This window comes from Myxocyprinus asiaticus, chromosome 32, assembly GCF_019703515.2.
Source record: "Myxocyprinus asiaticus isolate MX2 ecotype Aquarium Trade chromosome 32, UBuf_Myxa_2, whole genome shotgun sequence".
NCBI classification, from domain to species: domain Eukaryota; kingdom Metazoa; phylum Chordata; class Actinopteri; order Cypriniformes; family Catostomidae; genus Myxocyprinus; species Myxocyprinus asiaticus.
Window position 1 is genome coordinate 4,450,585 of NC_059375.1, and position 25,666 is coordinate 4,476,250.

General features: G+C 42.2%; 1 pseudogene; it reads left to right on the forward strand.

The window, feature by feature from the left end:
* The first annotated feature begins 531 nt into the window (after positions 1–531).
* Positions 532–19,992, forward strand: LOC127422857 (probable phosphatase phospho1; annotated as a pseudogene).
* The last annotated feature ends 5,674 nt before the right edge of the window (positions 19,993–25,666 follow it).

Genomic DNA, 25,666 nt, shown 5'->3' on the forward strand with positions numbered 1-25,666 from the left:
CATGGACAAAAACACACCATACATACAAATATTTTGGGGTGGGTAAATTATGACAAAATTATAATTTTGGGGTGAACTATCCCTTTAAATCACTCATTTATGGTTTCTATAAAACAAATGAAAACATTTTGTTATAAATTTTTTTTTTTTTTTTTTTATTGTATTAAAAATAAAATATTTTCCCTCACTTCCCTAAAATATCTATTGGAACTACACTAATAATATAGCAATATTTAGTATGAAGGTTTCTGGCAAAATACCAGTTAATACAGTTAATGTTACTATACAGTAGAAAATACATGGTAAATGTTTGTAAGCATGGTGCAACAGCAATACGATAAAAGACACCAATGTTAATTAAAGAGTTAAATGAGAATGTCTGATCACAGGTGTGGGTTTTTTAGTAATTTTAGAACGGCTTTAAAAATATCATTAAAATCACACACATTATCAAAAAATACCTTACACAAGTTTTAATGGTTTTAATGGTTATAATGGGAATTGTTTTGGTTTTAAAGGAAACAATGGTCAATGTGGGTCACTACAGTTGATGTGTTGGCTTCTATTGGTGGTGTGGAGAGGTACACGCTCTCTTTTGTGATGTCATAAAAGCCATTTTTAATGCATCATCGGTGTTGGTCTATATAAACTGCACAAGTCGATTATTTGGTGCATTCTGTTGGTGCCACTCTCCACAACAGCAGCTCACAGAGAATTAATGGTAAGGTCCAGGGATATCTAACATTTTCATACTTCGTTAACAGTCTCATGGTTAATTATTGCAATAGCTTTGTTTTGTAATAATTAAAGCTGCTTGCAAAAGAGATGAATTTGGACAGTTTACAATTTATGTTTATTCCTGTTGAGAATCATAGTTTTTCTAAGGGTAAAGAAGAATTGTATAGATTTGTTTATAAATGTTTTTTTTTTGTTTTTTTTAATACAAGGCTACTGAAAAAGAACAGATAATCTTAAGATATCTATCATTCCCTTACACGTCAGTCACTTCAACTCTGCATCAGTAGCTGATGCTATGGGAACTTCTCCCAGGAGTTACGTTCTCTGAAGCCCTTTATAATCACGGCAATCTATTGGCAGATGACACTTGACGCTCTGCTCCAAATCCGCACATCATCACAGGGCATATAAACCAGAGCACAGCGCCATTTCATCAGAATGGATTTTCAGAGACTGAGTTGCTTGATGTTTCTGCTTTGAGCCTAAAAAAAATAAGAAAGAAAATAGGATGAAAATGGTGTTCACAGTGTTGGTGCACCTCAGAGTTTCGTCACCGGTGCCATACTTTCCAGAGCTGCATGAGCAGCATATGACTTGATGCTCTTCCTGTTCAGTAAGATTTCAGGTCTCTGGCACTGCTACCTTTGTGGTGCTTGTTAAATGCACCACAACACGGATTGGTACTCCGGCCATGACGTGAAATCTCCTCTGTAGCACAGGAAGATTTTTCCCCGTTTTTCCTATTTTTGAACGCATGGCCAGGAGACTGCCATTTTGCAACACTGAGATTTAAGGTGCCTCCATATTGCCTAGCAGCCCTCTCGCTTTCCCCAATGTCACGAGCCGGGAATGTGTTTGCGGTGTGACGCTGGTCTAGGGCTGGGCGATATGGCTTCAGAATTTATATCTCGATATTTTTCAGCAAATTGACGATATTCGATATATATCTTGATAATTATGTTTTTGCTCTGAAATAGCATAAAAGTGTTTTTTTATTTTTTTATCAAAGGCATTAAATAAAAATCTATTTAAAAATGATGAAGGCATGTTTCCCACAGTGTTTCTTTAATCACTGTTTTTGATTTTGATTTAATTTTCATTGACTTGCACATTTATACTTATACTTAACATAAAATAATATATGGAAGCTTAATAAAATTCTTATTTACCTTCATATATTTTTACTAAAACATTTTTCTTTGTGAATGAACAAGGTATGCAAAAACTACTTCACTTTTTGGAAACCAGATTAATATTACATAGTACTAAATTATTACTGTGGAACCCAGTCAAGTTTATTATTATAATATAATGCTGAATTATTATTATTTTCAGGATAAGATTTTTTAAAGATAAATTAATATATTTCTGTCCTATTTACTTGCAATGAAAATGCAATGTTTGTTTGACAGTTATGAGTTTCACTTCTTGTGAACCGCTGTCAAACTCTCCTTTACTGTTCCGCATTTTTTGATGTGTATAATAACTATAGTTTGGAATTGCATGAATGCATGAACCTGCAGTACTCCACAATGCAGGTGAATTGCGCAAAAACACGAGTATGGAGATGGAATTGTTGCATATTAACATACAAATGGAAAGAGATTCACAAATAGAAAGATGGTTCACAAATACATTGAATGAGATCCACAAATAAATGTAAGGAGTTTCACAAAAACAAAGTGAATTCACAAATAAATAAAATTAGATTTTCAAATTAAAAAATGATTTACAAATATAGGATAATTTAGGATAAGTGCTGTAATCAGTGTTTGAATTGTGTCAGAGCTCTTGGGGTTCTCCTTATACTGACTCCTCTAAAGTTTTAAATTATGTTCACTAAGAACATGAAATAGCAAGGGGTTGAAGAGTGTACAGATGCGGCCTCTGAGAATGTGAATCAAAGAGAAACAGACCCTGTGATTTCACGCAACATTAGGTGGTGCAGAAGAGACATGATTAGTAGAGGGCAGTCATGTTTAATTCTTTGAACAAACAGTGCGTTAATTTCTCAAATGGGACCATCTAATAGCCAGTCTCACCAAAAGCCACAGCAAGCGATACTGATCAGTAATGGCAAAAACTACTATTATTGACTTTATATAACTGACTATGAGTATAAATATGTGACTGGTCAAGATGAGAGTTTCACTCTTAATACATTTGGAGCAATTTGTATTATAAAATAAAGAGTCGCAATGTTAAAACGACTGATTGCGGAGCAAAGGATGATGTCACCTGAATTAACAAATTCTGAAAAATAACAAGCGATTTTATTTACATATACAAAAGCACACTCTCCATTTCTTTACACCACATACCTGCATCTTTTGTAACAATAAATGTATTTAAATATGATACCAGTGTCACATGTATCACATGTTTGTTGAAGTGTTATCACAAATAAAACGTATTGCTATGTGCTTAAATTTGTTAATTAATTTCTGGATCGTAGATTCAGTCAGGGACGATGGTCATGTGGTTGATACATTCAGTCTGTGATCAGTTCTGTAGTGTGCGCTTGGCTTTAGTATATGCGGGTCTGGCCATTTGTTTCTAGCATCTCATCTGGTGCTGTGCTGCCACAGTTTAAACTGAACTCAGAATCGATTCTGAATTTTTGAGAATCGATTCAGAATCATTGGAGAATAAATCACGATGCATCAGAGAATCGATTTTTTTCTCCCACCCCTAGTGGAGACAGTGTGCAAGTTGTTAGGATTGCGCTTTCTCTTGTGTCCGAAGCATGAGTGGTGAGAATGAGTGACAGTGGGAATGTGTTGGAAGTACATGGTAAAGAAAGAGTACTATTGTTAGCTATGCTAGCCAAAAATATTGCTAAGTTGCAATACATGCTCTCCGTTACTGATGCCGAAAAGCTAATGCATGTCTTCATGACCTCAAGACATGAAGATTGTAATGCATTACTGGGAGGATGTCCTGCAGGCTTAATAAATAAGCTTCAGTTGGTTCAAAATGCAGCAGCTAGAATGCTGATAGAGCCAAGAAATTTGATCATATCAGCCCAATTTTATCATCACTACATTGTCTACCTGTTAAGTTTCGTATCCATTTTAAAATTCTGCTAATTTATTACAAAGCTTTGAATGGTCTAGCTCTGCAGTAATTAAGCAACCTTCTATCATGCTATAATCCATCACATTAACTAAGATTGCAAAATTTCAACCTGATAGTACCTAGAATACCAAATCCACAAAAGGAGGTAGGACTACAGAATAGTCTAGACTACAGACTCATCTCTTCAGTCAGGCATACACCTAATATATCCCTCAACGTAGTTATGCTACATTAGTCAGGTCTGCAGAACCTGAAACACTTTTCATATTCTATAGCGTTTCTTTAAAGTGAATGGCATCAAAGCTAATATTATTATTTTTGTTTCCCTGTCTGCTAGATCCAGCTCCTATCCAGCCCGATGTCCAAATCCCACTGCTATGTATCGTTGAGCCATGACTACTAACTGCAGGCTGTGGCAATCAGCCAGCAAGGACTTCAGTGATCACTGTCTGCATCACTTCAATCTATTACGATGGACTTCACAGAGGATCAACTGCTGCCAACTCCAACCGTACAACAAGGGATACTTCACTGGTGTAACATAGACTCAGGAGAAACAGAAGGTAGATCCATTTGCAGCTTTACTAGTAAGGTCACAGAGAATATACAACAGGCAGAGGTCAATATCCAAAATATGCAACAATGTAGGCAAATCCAAAAATCGTGGTCACAAAACAGACAGAGGGTCGAGGCAGGCAGCAAACAAAGACAAAGAGTATTCCAGGAACAGATCAAGGTCAAAAGGCAGGCAGCAGTGAGTCAAGATGATAATAACAGGCAGTAGTTCAAACACAGACAGACTAGAATAGAAGAACACTCAGAAATATTAGCCAGGGCAAAAACAAGATTTCACACTGAGCCCTGTGTTTGCAGTGCTTAAATAGTCAATGAATTGGGTACAGGTGTATTGTAATCAGTCCCGCTGAGGATGATGGGAATCGTAGTTCATAAGAACAGTTAATACTTGGGTGACGGCGCTCTCTGGTGGTTATCGAGGGGAGTGTTCGTAACAACTGGCCACTGCCTGCATTATCTTCATCATCTCTGAAAATAGAATACATAGACAATATATTAATGCCAACTAAAGCCTTCATCAGCCAAATATAAAAGGACACTGCATCTACGTGCACTTCTGCAGTCAATTCAGGATGGACTTCAAAGACACTTAATCATTAATCTTGCAGTTCAATGAAGATCCTTTAGTTTTATAAATTGCCCACGAGCATCTACTCAATTAATTGAAATCATACATGACTCGAATTGCACACTGATAACTAATATTGACTAGGGCTGCAACTAACGATTTTTTTGATAATCGATTAATCTAACGATTATTAGAACGATTATTCAACTTTTCAACGATTATTGCAACAATTAATCATTAGCTCTTAACCGATTATTCAGCTTGTGCCCCGATTTAAAAGGTTGTATTAAACGTGCTTACTAACAATAAAGAGGACAACATCATCTTTTAAAAATACCTCTAAATGACATTCACTGAATTAAAGGGAAAAATAATTTTATTAAGTTTAATTCAGTAAAGAAATTCACTGCAAAAAAATCCTATTGTTATCGAGTGTTTTTGTTTTCCATTTAAAATTGTCTAAAAATCCTTAAAACAAGATACATTTACTTAAGAAGCAACATATAAGATGTTTAGACTTGCTTTAAGAGAATGTATCTTAAATATAAGTGTATTTTTACACTTGGTTATACTTCTGCGAGTGCAGTAAAGACAAAATATACTTATATTCAAGATCTATTCTCTAAAAGCAAGTCTAAATATCTGATATGCTGCTTCTCAGGTGAATGCATCATTTTTTAAAGGAATTTTAGATATTTTAAAATATTTGTATTTTTAATATTATATTCAACATTCTCAGATAACAATTGTTTCTTCTGCAGTATAGCTGCTAAAGAAAATGTACGTTGTTTTCAAGGAGTTTTAGATATTTATATTGGAAAACAAGCCAAAAGAAAAACAAATCAAAAACTTATTTTGTTGCAGTGTATAATGGGGTGAAGACTACCATCTCACACCTTTCTGTTCACTTCAATCCATCTTTAACTCACAAAAAACAAACTCTCTCTTATTAATGAAGCTGCATATTGCCAATTTTCTTCATGATAAGAAATGCACAGTGACACATATATTATGATTCAATAAGTTGCGAGCCATCATGTTATAATCTAGCTGCAGCAAGCCCGCACGTGATGGACGAGCGTCCCCGTGACAGAGTGTACATCAGCTGGGTGCAGTTTCAATCTCTCCCCCTTAGATCAGGACATTCACATTCAACTCGTAGAAGAGGGGCTGACCGCACAGAGAAATGCCAGTTTCGGAGTCTGTAGTTATTTACATGGTCTGCTTCCATATTATTTGAACTTTAATAAAGCTATAATGCATTAAATATAGCTGCATTAAAGATGTAACACCGGGGTGTTTCATTTAAAGACGCTCGAGATGCAAGTTTTGCTTCAGTGGAGCGGCAGCTCCAGCTCCATTATTCCACAATGAGAGTGCTTCTGTATTTACTTATTTTGTATTTTTGCATTATAATTCCCTCATACTTTGCGATCTACATCACCTGAAGCTGTTTGGAATGTTTAGAGAGCATCTGGTCTGTGAGCTGTGTAATTCTTCCTCTCCTCAGTCAGGTACGAACTACAGTGCTGCTCTCGTGCATCATCATTAGAGTTTAATGTGATCTCATTTTACATTAAATGACATCAAACAACTATTCGACATGAACATTTTTGTCTTCAATTTTTTATTGTTGACGTTGTCGATAACGTCGACTAATCGTTTCAGCCCTAATATTGACATTATATTCAAGCTGTATAGCTAGAGAAGAACTGGCTCCCCCAGCTGAGCCTAGTTTCTTCCAAGTTTTTTTTCTCCATTAACTAACATCTTATGGATTTCTGGGTTCCTTACCACAGTCACCTTTGGCTTTCTCACTGGGGGCCTAAAGACAAATAACTTTTAAAGCATGATTTTTAATGCATTAATCGCATTAAAAAAGTAAAATGTTGAACATTTTAAATTAATCGCATGTGTTAATGCATTAATTTAGTCAGCTACCTATTTATGCGATTATCTAATTAGCCAATCGTGTGGAAGCAGTGCAGTGCATGAAATCATGCAGATACAGGTCAGGAGCTTCAGTTAATGTTCACATCAACCATCAGAATGGGGAGAAAATCTAATATCTGTGATTTGGACCGTGGCATGTTTGTTGGTGCCAGACGGGCTGGTTTGAGTATTTCTGTAACTGCTGATCTCCTGGGATTTTCACACACAGCAGTCTCTAGAATTTACTCAGAATAGTGGCAAAAACAAAAAACATCCAGTGAGCGCAGTTCTGTGAACGGAAACGCCTTGTTGATGAGAGAGGTCAACAGAGAATGGACAGACTGGTTCGAGCTGACAGAAAGGCTATAGTAACCACTGGCAGAAAGGCTACAGTAACTGCTCTGTGCAATTGTAGTGAGCAGAATAGCTCTCAGAATGCACAACATGTCGAAACTTGAGGCAAGGGACCTTTATTAGGACCATAGTGTTACCAATAAAGTGTTCAGTGAGTGTAAATTACAAGGCTTGTCAATTCACACATACAGTTGAAGTCAGAAGCTTACATACACTTAGGTTTAAGTCATTAAAACTCATTTTTAACCACTCCACAGATTTAATATTAGCAAAATATAGTTTTGGCAAGTCGTTTAGGACATCTACTTTGTGCATGACACAAGTAATTTTTCCATCAATTGTTTACAGACAGATTTTTCACTTTTAATTGAATATATCACAGTTCCAGTGGGTCAGAAGTTTACATACACTAAGTTAACTGTGCCTTTAAGCAGCTTGGAAAATTCCAGAAAATGATGCCAAGCCTTTAGACAATAAGCCAATTAGTACTGAAATGTACTGGTGTACCTGTGGATGTTTTTTAAGGCCTACCTTTAAACTCGGTGCCTCTTTGCTTGACATCATGGGAAAATCGAAAGAAATCAGCCAAGATATCAGAAAAACAAATGTGGACTTCCACATGTCTAGTTCATCCTTGGGAGCAATTTCCAAATGCCTGAAGGTACCAGGTTCATCTGTGCAAACAATAGTATGCAAGTATAAACACCATGGGACCATGCAGCCATCAAACCGCTCAGGAAGGAGACGCATTCTGTCGCCTAGAGATGAACGTAGTTTGGTGCGAAAAGTGCAAATCAATCCCAGAACAACAGCAAAGGACCATGTGAAGATGCTGAACGAAACAGGTAGACAAGTATCTATATCCACAGTAAAACGAGTCCTATATCGACATAACCTGAAAGGCTGCTCAGCAAGGAAGAAGCCACTGCTCCAAAACCACCATAAAAAAACCAGAATAAAGTTTTCAAGTGCACATGGGGACAAAGATCTTACTTTCTGGAGAAATGTCCTCTGGTCTAATGAAACACCTCTTTGGAGGAAAAAGGGTGAGGCTTGCAAGCTGAAGAACACCATCCCAACCGTGAAGCATGGGGGAGGCAGCATCATGTTGTGGGGGTGCTTTGCTGCAGGAGGGACTGTTGCACTTCAAAATAAATGGCATCATGAGGAAGGAAAATTATATGGATATATTGAAGCAACATCTCAAAACATCAGCCAGGAAGTTAAAGCTCCGTTGCAAACGGGTCTTCCAAATGGACAATGACCCCAAGAATACCTCCAAAGTTGTGGCAAAATGGCTTAACCCTCTGGTGTCGACGAACGCGCCGGCGTGTCCTGCTGGATTTTTTTCCGCATAACAGCGGAAAAAACTTAAAATACTCCGTCATTTTTGGGCATACAGATAAGTGTAAGACATCATTAGAAACTATAAAGGGTCTACTTTTATTTGTGTACACTCACAATAACAACAAAACCTTGTGCTTTTGTAAAATAAAGAAAATAAACAGGGTGCACTTTCAGCTGTCTCTGTCTCCGCAAGCATTTTTCTGAAACGCATCACAAAAATATGTATTCTATTTAGAGCTGTACAGGTGTTCCTAATAAAGTGCTCAGTGTGTGTGTGTACGTCTGTTTGCTCTTTTGTTTGCTTTACAATGCTGTTTAGAAAGTTGAGGTTGTTTAATATTGTTTTAAACTACTTCAGTCACAGAGACATTTGGAGTTTTTATAGGAGATTGGAACAGAAAAGTCTGTTCCGAATTCAACTGGTTCCACAATCCACGTCGCGCTTCTCACAGCATTTGTAAAGATCTGCTCTGCGCTCATGTCATGTTGTCCACTGAGCCGTACTGATAATACTTCTGCTTTTGGAATTTTTGCTGTTTGATATTAACAGAAACTGGAAGTGCATCGTCAAAGAGATTTGGCCAGCTGTGCATCCTCTAACAAAATCTAGTCACACCTGTGGGAAAAATGGTTACAAAATGCAACTATTTAGTCGCTGTCTAAATCTCTGCAGTGGAAACACTGCCAATGAGGATAAAATTAAGTAAAAGTTTGTTAATATGGCTCAAGTAGGTGTGAAATGAGAGTTTGTTTCAAACGAGTTGTTTCTACACAAATAAAATAAGGTGAAACTGTTTTGTGTGTGTGTGTGTGTGTGTGTGTGTGTGTGTGTGTGTGTGTGTGTGTGTGTGTGTTTTTAGTTTATGACATCACAGAAAAAAAGCAACAGGCTAATGTGGTCTCGAATGGACCTTATTCATAGTAGCACCATATTGATTTTGTTTTTAAATGAAAATGAGGTTGAAAGGGATAGATCTAGTCCTAAACTCTCTCAAAGTTTTTCTAGCAAGTTAGTCCACTGTCGGCCAACACTACACATTTTGGATATCTCCCTAATCAAACACACCTGATTAAACTCAACAGCTCATTAGTGGAGACTCCAAGACCTGAATTGGGTGTGTCAGAAAAGGGAGATATACAAAATGTGTAGTGTTGGGAGGCTTCCAGGAACAGGGTTGAGAACCATTGACCTAAACGGTGGGTCAAGATTATGATCAAAGAATATATTTCAAATCAGCAGTAAAATCTGACAACACTGGAATCATAAATTGTGATTCTTTACCTCAGATTACACTAAAATTGCTATTTCCCCGGCTTGTATAACTAGTGCGCATGTGCTTTGTCGAGATGATTGACAGGTGATTTCTGTATCTAAAAGGTGATTGGCTCTTTTACCTGTAAGGAGGGACTTCCTTTTCTACAACCATTAGACGTTCCAATTTCTCACATTCATTTTAAAACAAGTGGTCCGTCTCAGGCTAAATGGTCTCTGATGGATTTGATGTCCCGTGAGCGTGAATAAAACTGGTGTTGTGTCGAAGTCTGTTCCCCCCATGTTTCCCCGGTTAGTGTTCCCCATAGCTCCATAAAACATTAAACATAGGGGGAACAGTCTGTTCCCCATAAATTTTTAACAGCACTGTCGAAGTCTGTTCCCTATGTTTCCCCTTAGGTTAATGTCAAAGTCTGTTACCCCCTATGTTTAATGTTTAACACTAACCGGGGAAACATAGTGGGAACAGACTTCGACACAACACCGGTGCAGCTATTTCAGTGAGCTTCACATAAATGTACACCTGTATTATTTAACAATTATCTTTTTATGTCTTCTGAGTTTTTAGTGTAATATGGGTATTTCTGACAATGAATGAATGAAACATATCCAAGATTTTAAAGGCACTGTAGTTCTACTTCCATGAGACTGAGCCGTTGGATTAGCCACGCCCCCTCTTTCCAAAACCCAGATTCCAAAATATGAGCTTTATTGAGAGCAGAAACGGTTGTTAAAAACAACAGTAGTAAAATAGCGCCCTCAACTGACAACTGTTATGAATAACATGGCATAAAAATGCATTATGCCTCAATAATTCGCTGCAAATTCAATACTATGAGAACATGCAAAATGATTGACAGGTCGAAAGCGTCATTGACCACGGACCCATTTTTGTTTGCTGTTTACAGAGTCTAGAGCTGTCACAGAGACCGGTGAGATATCTCACGACACTTATTTCATTAATATCTTTCAGGGAGTAGGATAATTTTTTGCATACCTTTCCATGAAAAAATAGCTTACAGCACTGTAAAAGATGAGGCGAGGAGCAGTTTTTCCTTCTTAAGGTGAGGCTTTATTTTCCCCTCTTGGCGACACCACTTTACAGTTTACCTTTACACACTAAACTGACACTAACACACACTGCTTTCATAAGTAAACTTTCACTACTAGAAAATCCTTGCTCTGGCTCGGCTCTGTCGTATCCAGTCTCTCTCTCGACTGAGTGTTGTGTCGCTCTATTTATGCCACTCTCCCCGTGCTCACTGAAATTAGAGACAGGTGTTAGACATAATTTAGCTCAGGTGTAAGCGCCCTTACCGCTTTCTCTCTCCGGAGAGATGCTTGACCATGCCCCCGCTGCCACATATCCCCACCGCCCGACTCAGGCCGGGGCGGCATCCGGCCTGCCTACCACTCCCCCCCATTCCTGGAAAGGAAGTCGGCGACAGCCATCTGCGCCCCCGGTCTGTGGACCACCTTGAACTTAAACGGCTGAAGAGCCAGATACCAACGGGTGATCCGGGCGTTAGTATCTTTCATACGGTGGAGCCACTGGAGTGGGGCGTGATCCGAGCAGAGGGTGAAGGCCCGCCCCAGCAGGTAGTATCGGAGAGTGAGGACCGCCCACTTGATGGCGAGACACTCCTTTTCCACGGTGCTGTACTTAGTTTCCCTTAACGAGAGCTTACGGCTAATGTACAGCACCAGGCGCTCCTCCCCCTCCACCACCTGCGAGAGTACGGCCCCCAGCCCCCTGTCTGAAGCATCTGTCTGTAAAACAAAAGGGAGAGAGAAGTCAGGTGAATGTAAAAGCGGCCCCCCGCAAAGTGCGGCTTTAACTTGCGTGAACGCCCGTTGACACTGCTCCGTCCACTGGACCGGATCTGGAGCTCCCTTTTTAGTGAGATCAGTCAGAGGGCTGGTGATGTCTGAATAATTAGGCACGAACCTTCTATAATAGCCAGCCAGCCCCAGGAACTGTCTCACCCCCTTTTTGGTCTTGGGTCTCGGACAGGTCGCAATCGCCGCTGTCTTGTCAATTTGGGGACACACCTACCCGTGGCCCAAGTGGAACCCCAGATACCGTACCTCCACCCGTCCAATCGCGCACTTCTTCGGGTTCGCTGTGAGTCCCGTTCGGCGCAGCGATCTCAGAACCGCCCTCAGATGTTGCATATGCCGCTGCCAATCATTGCTATAAATGATGATGTCATCTAAATAGGCAGCGCCGTAAGCTGAATGCGGCCTGAGGATTCGGTCCATGAGACGCTGAAACATAGCCGGGGCTCCAAACAAACCGAACGGAAGTGTCACAAATTGGTGTAATCCAAACGGTGTGGAGAAGGCGGTTTTCTCACGGGAAATTGGTGTCAAGGGGATCTGCCAATAACCCTTCGTCAAATCCAATGTCGAATAAAAACGAGCAGTGCCCAACCGATCGAGCAACTCATCAATGCGAGGCATTGGATATGCATCAAATTTAGACACCGCGTTGACTTTCCTGTAATCCACACAGAATCGCACAGACCCGTCGCTCTTAGGCACTAGAACAACTGGACTGGACCAATCGCTGTGGGATTCTTCTATTACCCCCATATCAAGCATCGCATCCAATTCTTCCCGAACAATTTTCTTTTTGTGTTCGGGTAGTCGATAGGGGTGGCTACGTACCACCACCCCCGGCTCGGTCTCGATGTGGTGATGGATGAGGTTTGTACGTCCCGGTAGAGGGGAGAACACATCTGCAAAATCCTGTTGCAACTTAGCAACCTCCGCGAGTTGGCTCGGTGAGAGGTGGTCTCCGCAAGTGACCGGGGTGAACTGTTTATGTTTTGAACTCACCTCCGGTCCGAGCTCCGCCTTCTCAGGAACCACCATAGCCAACATCATGGGGACCGCCTCCCTCCACAATTTTAGGAGATTGAGGTGGTATATTTGACGTGCGTCCCCTCTAGCGGTTCGTTTAACCTCATAATCGAGATCTCCCACTCGTCGTGTGACCTCAAAGAGTCCTTGCCACTTGGTGAGTAATTTAGAGCTCGATGTGGGAAGCAATACAAGCACTTTATCTCCCGGTGCAAATTCCCTTAGCTGAGTTCCCATGTCATACAGTCGGCACCGTCGTTCTTGAGCTTGGAGCAAATTCTCCTGTGTTAGTTGCCCCAAGGTGTGGAGTTTTGCTCTAAGATCAAGAACGTACTGAATTTCATTTTTACTGTTTGAAGGTCCTTCCTCCCAGGCCTCTCGCATTACATCAAGCACGCCGCGTGGGCGTCGCCCATACAGCAGCTCGAATGGGGAGAAACCAGTGGAGGCTTGCGGGACCTCTCGTACTGCAAATAACAGGGGGTCGAGCCATTTATCCCAATTTCTAGAATCATCGTGCACGAACTTACGAATCATGTTTTTGAGGGTTTTATTAAATCGTTCCACCAGGCCATCCATTTGAGGATGGTATACACTGGTGCGAATCGATTTAATATTTAATAACTTGTACAGTTCGCGTAGTGTTCGTGACATAAATGTTGTGCCTTGATCGGTGAGGATTTCTTTCGGAATCCCCACCCGGGAGATTATTTTGAAGAGTGCCTCCGCAACACTGCGTGCTGAGATGTTGCGAAGAGGCACTGCTTCTGGATATCGCGTTGCATAGTCCACTAGGACCAATACAAAGCGATGTCTGCATGCTGACCGTTCTAATGGCCCGACGAGGTCCATTCCAATTCTCTCAAAGGGGACCTCGATCAGAGGGAGAGGGTGCAATGGCGCTTTTGGGGTGGCCGGTGGGTTAACCAGCTGGCATTCGCGGCATGCCGCACACCACCTGCGGACATCGCCGCCAATGCCCGGCCAATAGAAATGGGCTATTAGACGGTTCAGTGTTTTCCTTTCTCCTAGATGACCTGCCATGGGATTATAATGAGCCACCTGGAATACCATTTCCCGACAGCTCCTTGGAATCAAAAGTTGGGTTGTATCCTCTTTGGTCCGAGTGTCCTGTGTCACTTGATACAACCGCTCATTTATAATTGCAAAATAGGGGTATGAAAGTGCGATGTCAGGCTGGAGTCGTTGACCATCGATGACTCTCACTTGGTCAAAGGCATGTTTGAGGGTTTCGTCTCATGACTGCTCCAAAGGAAAATCCCCGTCAGGGAATTCCCTGAGAAGGGGAGGGGCTGCAACCTCTCCCCCTCTCTCGTCATCAAGATGTGGAGCTGTCGAGGACGGCCCCGGCTCCGCCTCCCCTGCCAGAGCATCGCACATCACACATCTCCCTATTTTCACACAGGACCCATCCGCGCAAATTCCCTTTAATAAAACTCTAAAATCAGGCCAATCAGTCCCCAAAATCAGCGGATGGGTGAGGCGGGAACTAACCGCAGCCTCAACTCTATGCTTTTTCCCCTGAAATTTAATTGTCAGGGTCACCACCGGATACTTGTGAATATCCCCGTGTACACACTTCACCTTCACCGTTTTGGATGTGACCAATGCCTTGGGTTGAACCAGGCATTGGTGGATAGTGGTTTGATTACACCCGGTATCCACCAACGCTTGGTGAGTACCCCCCTTGACACTTACCGGTATCTGGTACGCTCCGGCCCAGTCGGGGGCAGCCTGTGGGAGGTCAGAGACCCGCACCACCGTCCCCAGCTCCATCAGAGGGCACTGATCTCGGAAGTGGCTCGGGTCTCCGCACCTCCAGCAGGCCGGCCCAGGCGCTACGCCCGCACTTGCGTCGGCGGGCGCCCCCCACGAGGGGGAGAGCGGCAGGGCATTGGAGTAGGGGAAGGTGTCGCCTCCCACACCCGGGGAACTGGTCTCAGGGGCTGAGTTCCTCCTCGTCTGCGTGGGGCAGGAACGGGACCTGGAGAGAGAGCAGACGAGAGAGAGAGAGAGGGGAGGGGGAAGAAACAGAGGGAGGAGAGAAAACGTAAGAGGGATCTTCCGCCCTCGGGATCGCCGCCATGTGGTCCTCCGCAAGTCGGATGGCTTCCTCCAACTACGCCGGGCGGTGTCACTGGACCCACTCCGCCATCCCTTTTGGCAGTCGAACAATAAACTGTTCCAGTACCACCTGGTCGATAATTCCCTGGACGTCGCGATCCCCCGCTAGCAGCCATCTTCGGCAGGCGTCACGGAGCCGCTGGGCAAAGGCAAACGGGCGGTCGGAGCTTTCCAACTTCAAGCTCCGGAAGAGTTGACGACTTTCCTCCGGAGTGCGACCAACCCGTTGCAAGATGGCTCTTTTTAGATCTCCGTAGGCCAGGAGGCTCGACGCTGGCAGTTGTTGAGCCGCGAGCTGGGCTTCCCCGGACAATAGTGGGATCAATCGAGCTGCCCATTGGCCGAGCGGCCAGCCCCAGATCTCGGCGGTCCGCTCAAACAAATCCAGGAAGGCCTTGGGGTCGTCTGCCGCCCCCATTTTCTGTAATGCTGGCAGGTGTAACGGCGTGGGTGTGTCCAGGGTCGCGGCTGAGGATGCCCCCTGGCCGAGGAGGCTCCGGATCGCCTGCCGGTCCTCGGCTTGAGCATGCATGAGCTTGACAAACCGGCGGTCTTGATCTTGTCGGAGCTCAAGCAGCGTTGGTTGGTGGTTCTGATGTAGGCTGGCGAGGACTTGGAGGATCTCCGCCAACTGGGAGGACTCTACGGGACGACCTCCATCCATCTTCGACCCAAGCTTCAATCCCGGGTTTCGGCACCAGTGTAAAAGATGAGGCGAGGAGCAGTTTTTCCTTCTTAAGGTGAGTCTTTATTTTCCCCTCTTGGCGACACCACTTTACAGTTTACCTTTATACACTAAACTGACACTAACACACACTGCTTTCATAAGTAAACTTTCACTACTAGAAAATCCTTGCTCTGGCTCGGCTCTGTCGTATCCAGTCTCTCTCTCGACTGAGTGTTGTGTCGCTCTATTTATGCCGCTCTCCCCGTGCTCACTGAAATTAGAGACAGGTGTTAGACATAATTTAGCTCAGGTGTAAGCGCCCTTACCGCTTTCTCTCTCCGGAGAGATGCTTGACCACGCCCCCGCTGCCACAAGCACCTTTAAGAGATAGCGATTATTATCGGCCAAGAGTAATATAGCCTGATTGTGGCTTTAATTTGTGCACTTGGGTTTTTTAGCTGGAAATCAATAAGTATGTAACATAACCTTGCTGATGGACTGCAGTTACTACTGCACCATATTTATTGAATAAAGCCTTATGAAATGAAACACCTTTTGACACTGAAGGCCGCATCAGCTCGCGTGACGTGCACTGCTACGCATTTCTATAATGCCTTTAATTAAATATTCAGAGTAAATGAAATGCTATATGCCTGGTGTAGGCTACTGTACCACATAGGTACCACATTTATACCACATTTTATTAATAAAATATATAAAAATACCCTATATATGTACGAATTATTTTAAAACATAACAAATATATTTTTACAATATATTACAGTTAATAGACCTACAGGTGCATCTCAATAAATTAGAATGTCGTGGAAAAGTTCATTTATTTCAGTAATTCAACTCAAATTGTGAAACTCGTGTATTAAATAAATTCAATGCACACAGACTGAAGTAGTTTAAGTCTTTGGTTCTTTTAATTGTGATGATTTTGGCTCACATTTAACAAAAACCATTTTAGTGAATTGTTGGCCTTCTGGAAAGTATGTTCATTTACTGTATATGTACTCAATACTTGGTAGGGGCTCCTTTTGCTTTAATTACTGCCTCAATTCGGCATGGCATGGAGGTGATCAGTTTGTGGCACTGCTGAGGTGGTATGGAAGCCCAGGTTTCTTTGACAGTGGCCTTCAGCTCATCTGCATTTTTTGGTCTCTTGTTTCTCATTTTCCTCTTGACAATACCCCATAGATTCTCTATGGGGTTCAGGTCTGGTGAGTTTGCTGGCCAGTCAAGCACACCAACACCATGGTCATTTAACCAACTTTTGGTGCTTTTGGCAGTGTGGGCAGGTGCCAAATCCTGCTGGAAAATGAAATCAGCATCTTTAAAAAGCTGGTCAGCAGAAGGAAGCATGAAGTGCTCCAAAATTTCTTGGTAAACGGGTGCAGTGACTTTGGTTTTCAAAAAACACAATGGACCAACACCAGCAGATGACATTGCACCCCAAATCATCACAGACTGTGGAAACTTAACACTGGACTTCAAGCAACTTGGGCTATGAGCTTCTCCACCCTTCCTCCAGACTCTAGGACCTTGGTTTCCAAATGAAATACAAAACTTGCTCTCATCTGAAAAGAGGACTTTGGACCACTGGGCAACAGTCCAGTTCTTCTTCTCCTTAGCCCAGGTAAGACGCCTCTGACGTTGTCTGTGGTTCAGGAGTGGCTTAACAAGAGGAATACGACAACTGTAGCCAAATTCCTTGACACGTCTGTGTGTGGTGGCTCTTGATGCCTTGACCCCAGCCTCAGTCCATTCCTTGTGAAGTTCACCCAAATTCTTGAATCGATTTTGCTTGACAATCCTCATAAGGCTGCGGTTCTCTTGGTTGGTTGTTCATCTTTTTCTTCCACACTTTTTCCTTCCACTCAACTTTCTGTTAACATGCTTGGATACAGCACTCTGTGAACAGCCAGCTTCTTTGGCAATGGATGTTTGTGGCTTACCCTCCTTGTGAAGGGTGTCAATTATTGTCTTCTGGACAACTGTCAGATCAGCAGTCTTCCCCATGATTGTGTAGCCTAGTGAACCAAATTGAGAGACCATTTTGAAGGCTCAGGAAACCTTTGCAGGTGTTTTGAGTTGATTATCTGATTGGCATGTCACCATATTCAAATTTTTTGAGATAGTGAATTGGTGGGTTTTTGTTAAATGTGAGCCAAAATCATCACAATTAAAAGAACAAAAGACTTAAACTACTTCAGTCTGTGTGCATTGAATTTATTTAATACACGAGTTTCACAATTTGAGTTGAATTACTGAAATAAATGAACTTTTCCATGACATTCTAATTTATTGAGATGCACCTGTATATGATCCTGGCTAGTTGTTCAATACAGTGAGATTATATTACTTAGAATGGGTTTTTGAAAATCAATTTCTCTAATGATACAAACCTTAAATTCTTACAAAAAGCTATTGGCCATTTCCACCGTTATTGTCCAGAAAAAAAAAAAGAAAAAAAAGAAAAGAACATTTAACACATGTTGACTCCAGCGGGGCATGTTGTCACAATGGGAACCAGCAGTTTATTGATACTGATTTGAGAATACCTTTGTTTGAAATATGAAAAACAATCTAAATATATTACAGTTTCTTTTCAGCAACATTTAAACAGTAACAGTTATGATACAAAACAAAAAAAATATTTTTTTAAGTATTATCTTTTTTATTTGGCTTTTGAAGCAATGATTATGGTGTTGATGGGTCTTTTGAATGTATTATGTTTTGATTTATGTTCTTTCGTGTCTTAAATGTATAGTCTGTATATTCTGGAAAGCACTTTGGTCAACTGAAGTTGTTTTTAAAGGTGCACTTTTTAATGCGTAATTTTATCCTCATTAAAAACGTTTACAACATGAATTTTTATTTTGCAATATATGTAGGAAATCATGAGCACTCACATTAAAATGAAGACTCCAGTCATGTCAGTAACACTATAAAAGCTGTTTTATTCTACATGGAGAGGGTCCGCACATGGGGCCTGCCATGGTTGAATCACATGACCAGCTGAATACTACTCACTTAATCTCAGTAACTGTCCTGTTATTTGACTCTTTCACTCATTGATTAAAGTAATCATGACTGACTGTGAATACTACATTTCTACAATGGCATCTGAAACTGAAAACTATCAATTCTAAATGATGCTGCATCCAAGCCACTGGGTGTCAGTGTAAGTCCAAGATGACACAAAGACAAAAGTTACTGAATGCACCTTTAAATGTAATATAGAAATAAAGTTGTATTGTATTGTATCTTGTATTAAACAGCATCAATGGAAAGGTTACATACATTTCAAATTGGCAAACATTAATCAATTAATTGTATAAAACTAAGCATGTGGCAACTTGGCCCAACCTGACATTTGTGAAAAATACTCTTGAAGGAAGGGTTGACTCTTGACTAATACATTATCGATTTATTACACATTATTTTTACTTTGTTTATGCCTGTCATCCACACTGGAAGAGAATTTTCCTCCACTGAAAACTGAAACTTATGAAAACATGTTATCTCAGCAATGTCTTTCTGCATTCGCTCAAGTTTGCTTTCAAGAAATAGTGCAATATAAAAATGTAATTTTTCATCTTCTTGTTCTATTCCTCAATCTAGATAAAGGCAAACAACTCGGCCCTTCAGTTCTGTGAACATGGCTGCTCCAATCTCATCCTGAACACTCTACCTTGGTAGACACTTCCTCATGCTGTTTGACTTTGATGAGACCATTGTTAATGTTAGCAGTGATGATGCTGTGATCCGTGATGCTCCAGGAGGGACTATTCCAGACAACCTAAAGGACTCATTTTGCCCTGGTCAGTACAATGAGAACATGCAGCGCATCTTGGCATTCATGGCTGAGCAGGGCATGTGTGATAATGCAATACGCTCTGTCATAGAAATCATTCCAGCTACGCCAGGCATACCGGCGCTTTTCACTTCCTTGCACTTGCACATGCAGGACTTTGAGTGTGCGGTTATTTCTGATGCCAATATGTACTTCACTGAGATATGGCTTCAGAAGGCTGGTGTACATCAGCTGTTTTCAGAAATCTTCACCAACTCTGCCAGCTTCGATAAGGATGGGTGCCTGGTACTGCAGCCCCACCACGCTCACAGGTGCCAGCGGTGCCCAGACAACATGTGCAAACAGGTGATCCTGCGGGATTTCCTGGCATGGTGGGCGAGACAGAGGGGCCGGCCCTTCCAGCGTGTGTTCTACATCGGAGACGGGCCAATGATATCTGCCCGACTCTGGCTCTGGGCAAGAGGGACATGGTTTTTCCGAGGAGGAACTTCCCAATGCACCATATCATCCAGAACATGAAGAAAGAACAACCCGGGGTGTTAAAGCCTTCGGTCATGCCCTGGGCGAGTGGAGAATATGTTGTTGACTGTCTGAAAAAAGCAGTGACATATTTATGGAAGAAATAAGGAAATAAAAATAATAAAATAGCTGATTGGATAAAGGAGTGAAAGTTCTAATGCAAGTCTAGTTGCACTTTTCACTCCATTGAATATTTCAACTTTTGAAAGTCAGTTTCTGTATTGACACAATCCTTTAAGGTGCTGTAAGTTTCTTCTCCCTGAAAGATATTACTGAAATAAATGTCCTGAGATATCTCACCGGTCTCTGTGACAGCACTAGACTGTGTAAACAGCAAACAAATATGTGACTGCAGGACACTGACACATTCTTAGATTGGAAGACTTTCATGTGTTTTCGGCCTGTCAGTCATTTTGCACGTTTTCATAGTGTAACAATTGAAACAGATCATTTGGGTTTAACATCATATTCAGATTCATAACAATTGTCAGCTGAGGTAGCTATTTTACTACTGTTGTGTTTGACAACCGTGAGAAGATGCAAAGTTGCTCTACTGTTTGGTGATGGTCTTAAATGCCTTTGCACACCAGAGGCTATGCGGTAATGCGAAACCAATTGCTGGCAAATGGCCCGTTCACATTAAAAGCGAAGCGAATGAACGCCTTTAGCACATTCATGCCTTTATAATTGGTTGCGCTAATCGAGAAGCATTTTTACCCCGGTACGGTAGGTGGTGCAAATCACCTTTCAGCTGGTCTACCCTTCGACCATCACTGATGAGAAGAAGAACTGACAGGCAAGCAAGTTTTCTAGCGAGCCGATTGAAAAAATGAAATGTACCTCTCTACAAACTGCAGCAGTGATGACAAGTTTGCTGTAGATTTGCTTAACAAGAAAGAAAACATTCCAGACACTTTCACAAACTATTTCAGTTTACGTGCTGGACAAGCTGACTGACAGTATTATCATGTATACACAGTCTTAGGGGGATTAGAAAGAATTGAGTGCAAAAAATAATATTAATGGTTAAATAATCTAATCAACTGGAACAAGAGTGATCATATTCCACTGCCATGCATAATGTATATACTTGTGTTATGAACATTTGTTTAAAATCACTGTGTAATACACACTCATAATGATTGTTACAACAAATGTGGTCAGTTGGAACTATACTGATTGTATCTTGTTGCCATCGACATGTACTTGTGTTATGCAAGTATAAACAAATTCAAAACCCTGCATATTACGAATTAAATGTGACACCATCTAAATGCTCCAAGAGTCTATATAATCTACACAATAAAACACAAACCCCATCAACATTACCACATTTTTGGTATACAAAGGCACTTTGATACAAAGACATACTGTAGGCCTATATACAGAGTGCACTGCAAGTCACAGCAATGGTATTAATATTATTAATATTTGGCGGAGAAAAACACGTAATATCTGTTAAGTTGTTTATTGAAAAAGGTGAAACAAAGGCAAATATGCAGCTATACATACATATTATATTAGAGATAGAAGCGAACTCACAGATGATTAAATGCAAAGGCAAAAAATGCAGCAAATATATATTTTAAAATGTTTGTATTTTTAATATTATATTCAACATTCTCAGATAACAATTTTTTCTTCTGCAGTATAGCTGCTAAAGAAAATGTATTTTGTTTTAAAGGAGTTTTAGATATTTATATTGGAAAACAAGCCAAAACAAATAAAAAATGTATTTTCTTGCGGTGTATAATGGGGCAAAGACTCCATCTTTAACTCACAAAAAAACAAACGCTCTCTAATTAATAAAGCTGCGTATTGCCAATTTTCTTCACGATGAGAAATGCACAGTGACACATAAATTATGATTCAATAAGTCGTGAGCCAACACGTTATAATCTAGCTGCATTAAGCGCGCGCGCTCGAGGGACGAGTGTCCCTGCGACAGAATGTGCATCAGCTGGGTGCAGTTTCAGTCTCTCCCCCTTACATCAGGACAAGTCTGGTTCATCCTCGGCAGCTCCAGCTCCGCTTATTCCACAATGAGAGTGCTTCTGTATTTACTTATTTTGTATTTTTGCATTATAATTCCCTCATACTTTGCGATCTACATCACCTGAAGCTGTTTGGAAAGTTTAGAGTGCATTTGGACTGTGAGCTGTGTAATTCATCCTTTCCTCAGAAAGCAGTTTTGACCACCGACATTTAGTCTCAGACGGCATGCCCACAGTGTACAAACTGTCTGATGCTTACCGCACATAAAATTGGAAACACTTTCTCAGTCCAGTCAGATCAAATCTGATTGGCTAACTTCCACAGGATTTCCGAGAGCTTAGTTTGCGCTGGTCCGAGTGGAAGCACGAGTCGAGTTCACAAGGTTCCGTGTTGATACAATGAGTGCTTTTGAGGACTAGGGCTGAAACGATTAGTTGACGTTATCAACAACGTTGAAAATAAAAAATTGTAGACAAAAACTTTCATTGTCAAATAGTCATTTGATCTCATTTAACGTAACATGAGATCATATGAAACTCATATGAGACGCGAGAGCAGCACTGCAGTTCGTGCCTGACTGTGTTTTAGGACCACCAGTTGCGCTGGTTTTGGTAACTGCAGCAGATTCTGATATGTGATCCAAAGCTCATATTTTGTAGGTCAGGGCATTTATTTGCTGGGTGAAGAAAAAAAATGACACTCACCGTAGGGAAAAAAAATGCACTTTGTTGGCGCTCGAATGTTCTCTCCAGATGTGAATGGCTTCATAGGAATCTGTTGATTCTATTCAAAATGATAATCGTGGTGAAAATTTGCGGTGAAAATTCAGTGTGCAAAGGCCATAATTCAATGGCTTAAAATCATCTTAAATGTCTGGACTTTAAAGATTTATTGAACATTTCTGCTCTTATTGTCCAGTAAAAAAGATACTGTTCATTTAACACAGGTATGCCCTTTATCACAGGGTCACGTTAGCATGTTGTACATTTACAAACATGTGACATTTATTCATTTGGCAGATGCTTTTATCCAAAGCGACTTACTAAATAGGAATAATACATCATAAGCGATTCATCTTAAGGAGACAGTAGTACGAAATGTGCTGCATTACAGAGTTTCACTTGCATCAGCATAGAAGACAGACTAGATTGCAACAAGAATATATATATATATATATATATATATATATATATATATATATATATATATATATATATATATAAATCAGTGGCGAATTCTCAGGGTCAGCAAAGCCTTCTCTGCTGGCCTAACATGCCAAACAAATAAATATTTTTCATCCTTTCAGTCTCAATCACCTTTTTGCCTATGTGTTTTTAATCGCTTTCCACTCTTAATTAATCTACAAACAAATAGAGAAAAACGAAAAGTTAGAATGTATTCCTTGATGCTTACAAGCAAAGTGTGACAACTGTTTCACAAATCGCATGCCCGAAGCCGAAGCAGCATGTGAGTTTGAGCTCCATCCCCTCAGGCCTTCAGAATTTCCACAGAATCCCTCAACAGTGCAAATGAATGAGCAACTAAAGTCAGATTGTCAGATTCATCAGCCAATCAGATTGATTTATTTGTTCTTGGTGGGTGTGATCTTTAGGATATTTTCCTGTCGAGGCCTTCTAGCTGGCCTTGAGTAACGCAATCACGCTTTAAGTGATGTAATTTGAAAGCGAAGAGCGCAAGATCCAGCTGTCTGATGAGTCAGCTGTCTTCACTGCTGGTATTGCCGTTGAGAAAGAGATCCTTATGGATTTAAAAACAGGAGATGTTCTGCATGACCATGTGATTGTTTAATTTATTAAATAGGAAAGGAGCACTGATTTTCACTTCAAGTAAACTGGTAAGTGCTTTTTGCATTGTTATAGCAACATCAGGAGTTTTCTAAGTGTAAATTAGGCTGCTTGAGCATTCAGAGTCAGATCAAGTTAGTCAAAGTAGTGCTGCGTTCCATTCAACTCAGAAAGTCGGATTTTACAACTTTACAATTACAACTTGTAGGCTCGTGCAGAAATTCTCAACTCCAATTTCGCCGAGATGCAGGGGCATGATGTCACACAAACATGTTGACACTCAGGGAGATATACAAAGTGATAAACATTCACTTTATTAAGTAATATCAATAAATGAGTTTGTTTCCACATTACATGATATTAAAGCTTGTTTAACAAACGCCCGCAGAAACAGGTGTGTAAAACTTTATAATCTCTTTTGATAATCGTACACCTGAAGCACAAATGCTAGTGCTGCAGCATTGTTTATCAGCTGGGTTGCTAGGAGACATCTCTAATGAGAGTCAAACCCCTGCTAAGCTAACGGGAGCATTGCAGTTCCGAATATCAAGGGGACAACGTCATTGGATGTACCGGCAGGTGGAGCCTCGCGGCGGGGCGAAGCTCGAGGTGTCACACCACGTCGTGGCCGTGCTGAGTCTAGGGACATCGAAGCACTTACCTGGCTCCTTGTGACCACCCCCAGAACAGCCTGGGACGGGGGAGGAAGAGGCCTGTCCTCGTAACCCGTGGAGACTGCCACATCGGGGGCGGCTGTGTGCCACAGCTGGGCGCTCAGGGGCGGAAAGGCCACCGCTGGAGCGCCATTCCTGCAAGAAAAAACCCATGGACGGTAGTCGTGGTGACAACCGTGCACACCGGGTATGTGACCCAGGGAGGAAGGAAGCCGCTCTTTTGCTGAACTGTTGGGTACCGCAGCCACTTGGGCATGTGGCGAAATCAAACAAAAAGGCAAGAAAAGATTTTTCGCCCGGCCCTCCACCGGGTGATGGAGTGGTCTCTTTACCAGCTCCAAGTGAATGGGTTCCCTCGTCTCTGGGTCGCCCGTCTCAGGGGTGCTTTGACGACCTCCGTGGGTTCTTAGGCGTCGGCTGTGAGACGGGTGGCGTCTGCTTCCTGCGGTGGGCTCCACGCTGGGGCCGGGCCGAAGGGGCAGGCTGCGGCAGAGCCGGTGCAGTCACCGCAGGGGGACACCCTTGGCGACGAGCTGACGGGGTGCGGTATCTTGATCCGCGCCGAGGCAGGATGTGCTGGATTGCCTCCGTCTGCTGCTTCACTGCCGAGAACTGCTGGGCAAAGTCCTCGAATGTGTCGCCAAATAGGCCAGCCTGGGAAATGGGGTCAGCAAGGAACCGTGTCTTGTCGGCCTCGCCCATCTCGACCAGGTTGAGCCAAAGGTGGCGCTCCTGGACCACCAGTGTGGCCATCGTCTGCCCGAGAGACCGCGCTGTGACTTTCATCGCTCGGAGAGCGAGGTCAGTCACCGAGCGCAGTTCCTGCATCAAATCTGGGGTGGAACTACCCTCGTGCAGTTCTTTCAATGCCTTGGCTTGGTGGACCTGCAGGAGAGCCATGGCATGCAGGACAGAGGCGGCTTGTCCAGCGGCGCTGTAGGCTTTAGCCGTCAGGGACGGCATGAGCCTACAGGGCTTGGACGGGAGCTTAGGGCATCCGCGCCAGGTGGCGGCGCTCTGCGGGCATAGGTGCGCCTTATCCACCAGGGGAATCGCCGTATAGCCCCTGGCCGCCCCGCCATTGAGGGTAGTGAGAGCGGGGGAACTGCGGAATCAGGGCTGGGCAGTAAAAGGTGCCTCCCTCGATTTCATTAGCTCCTCATGCACTTCCGGGAAGAATGGCACTGGAGCGGGGCGTGGCTGCTTTGAGCGGCGCCGCGAGCCCAGGAACCAATCATCAAGCCGCGAGGGTTCAGGGGAGAGCAGAGGGTTCCACTCTAACCCGACGCTCGCGGCTGCCCGGGAAA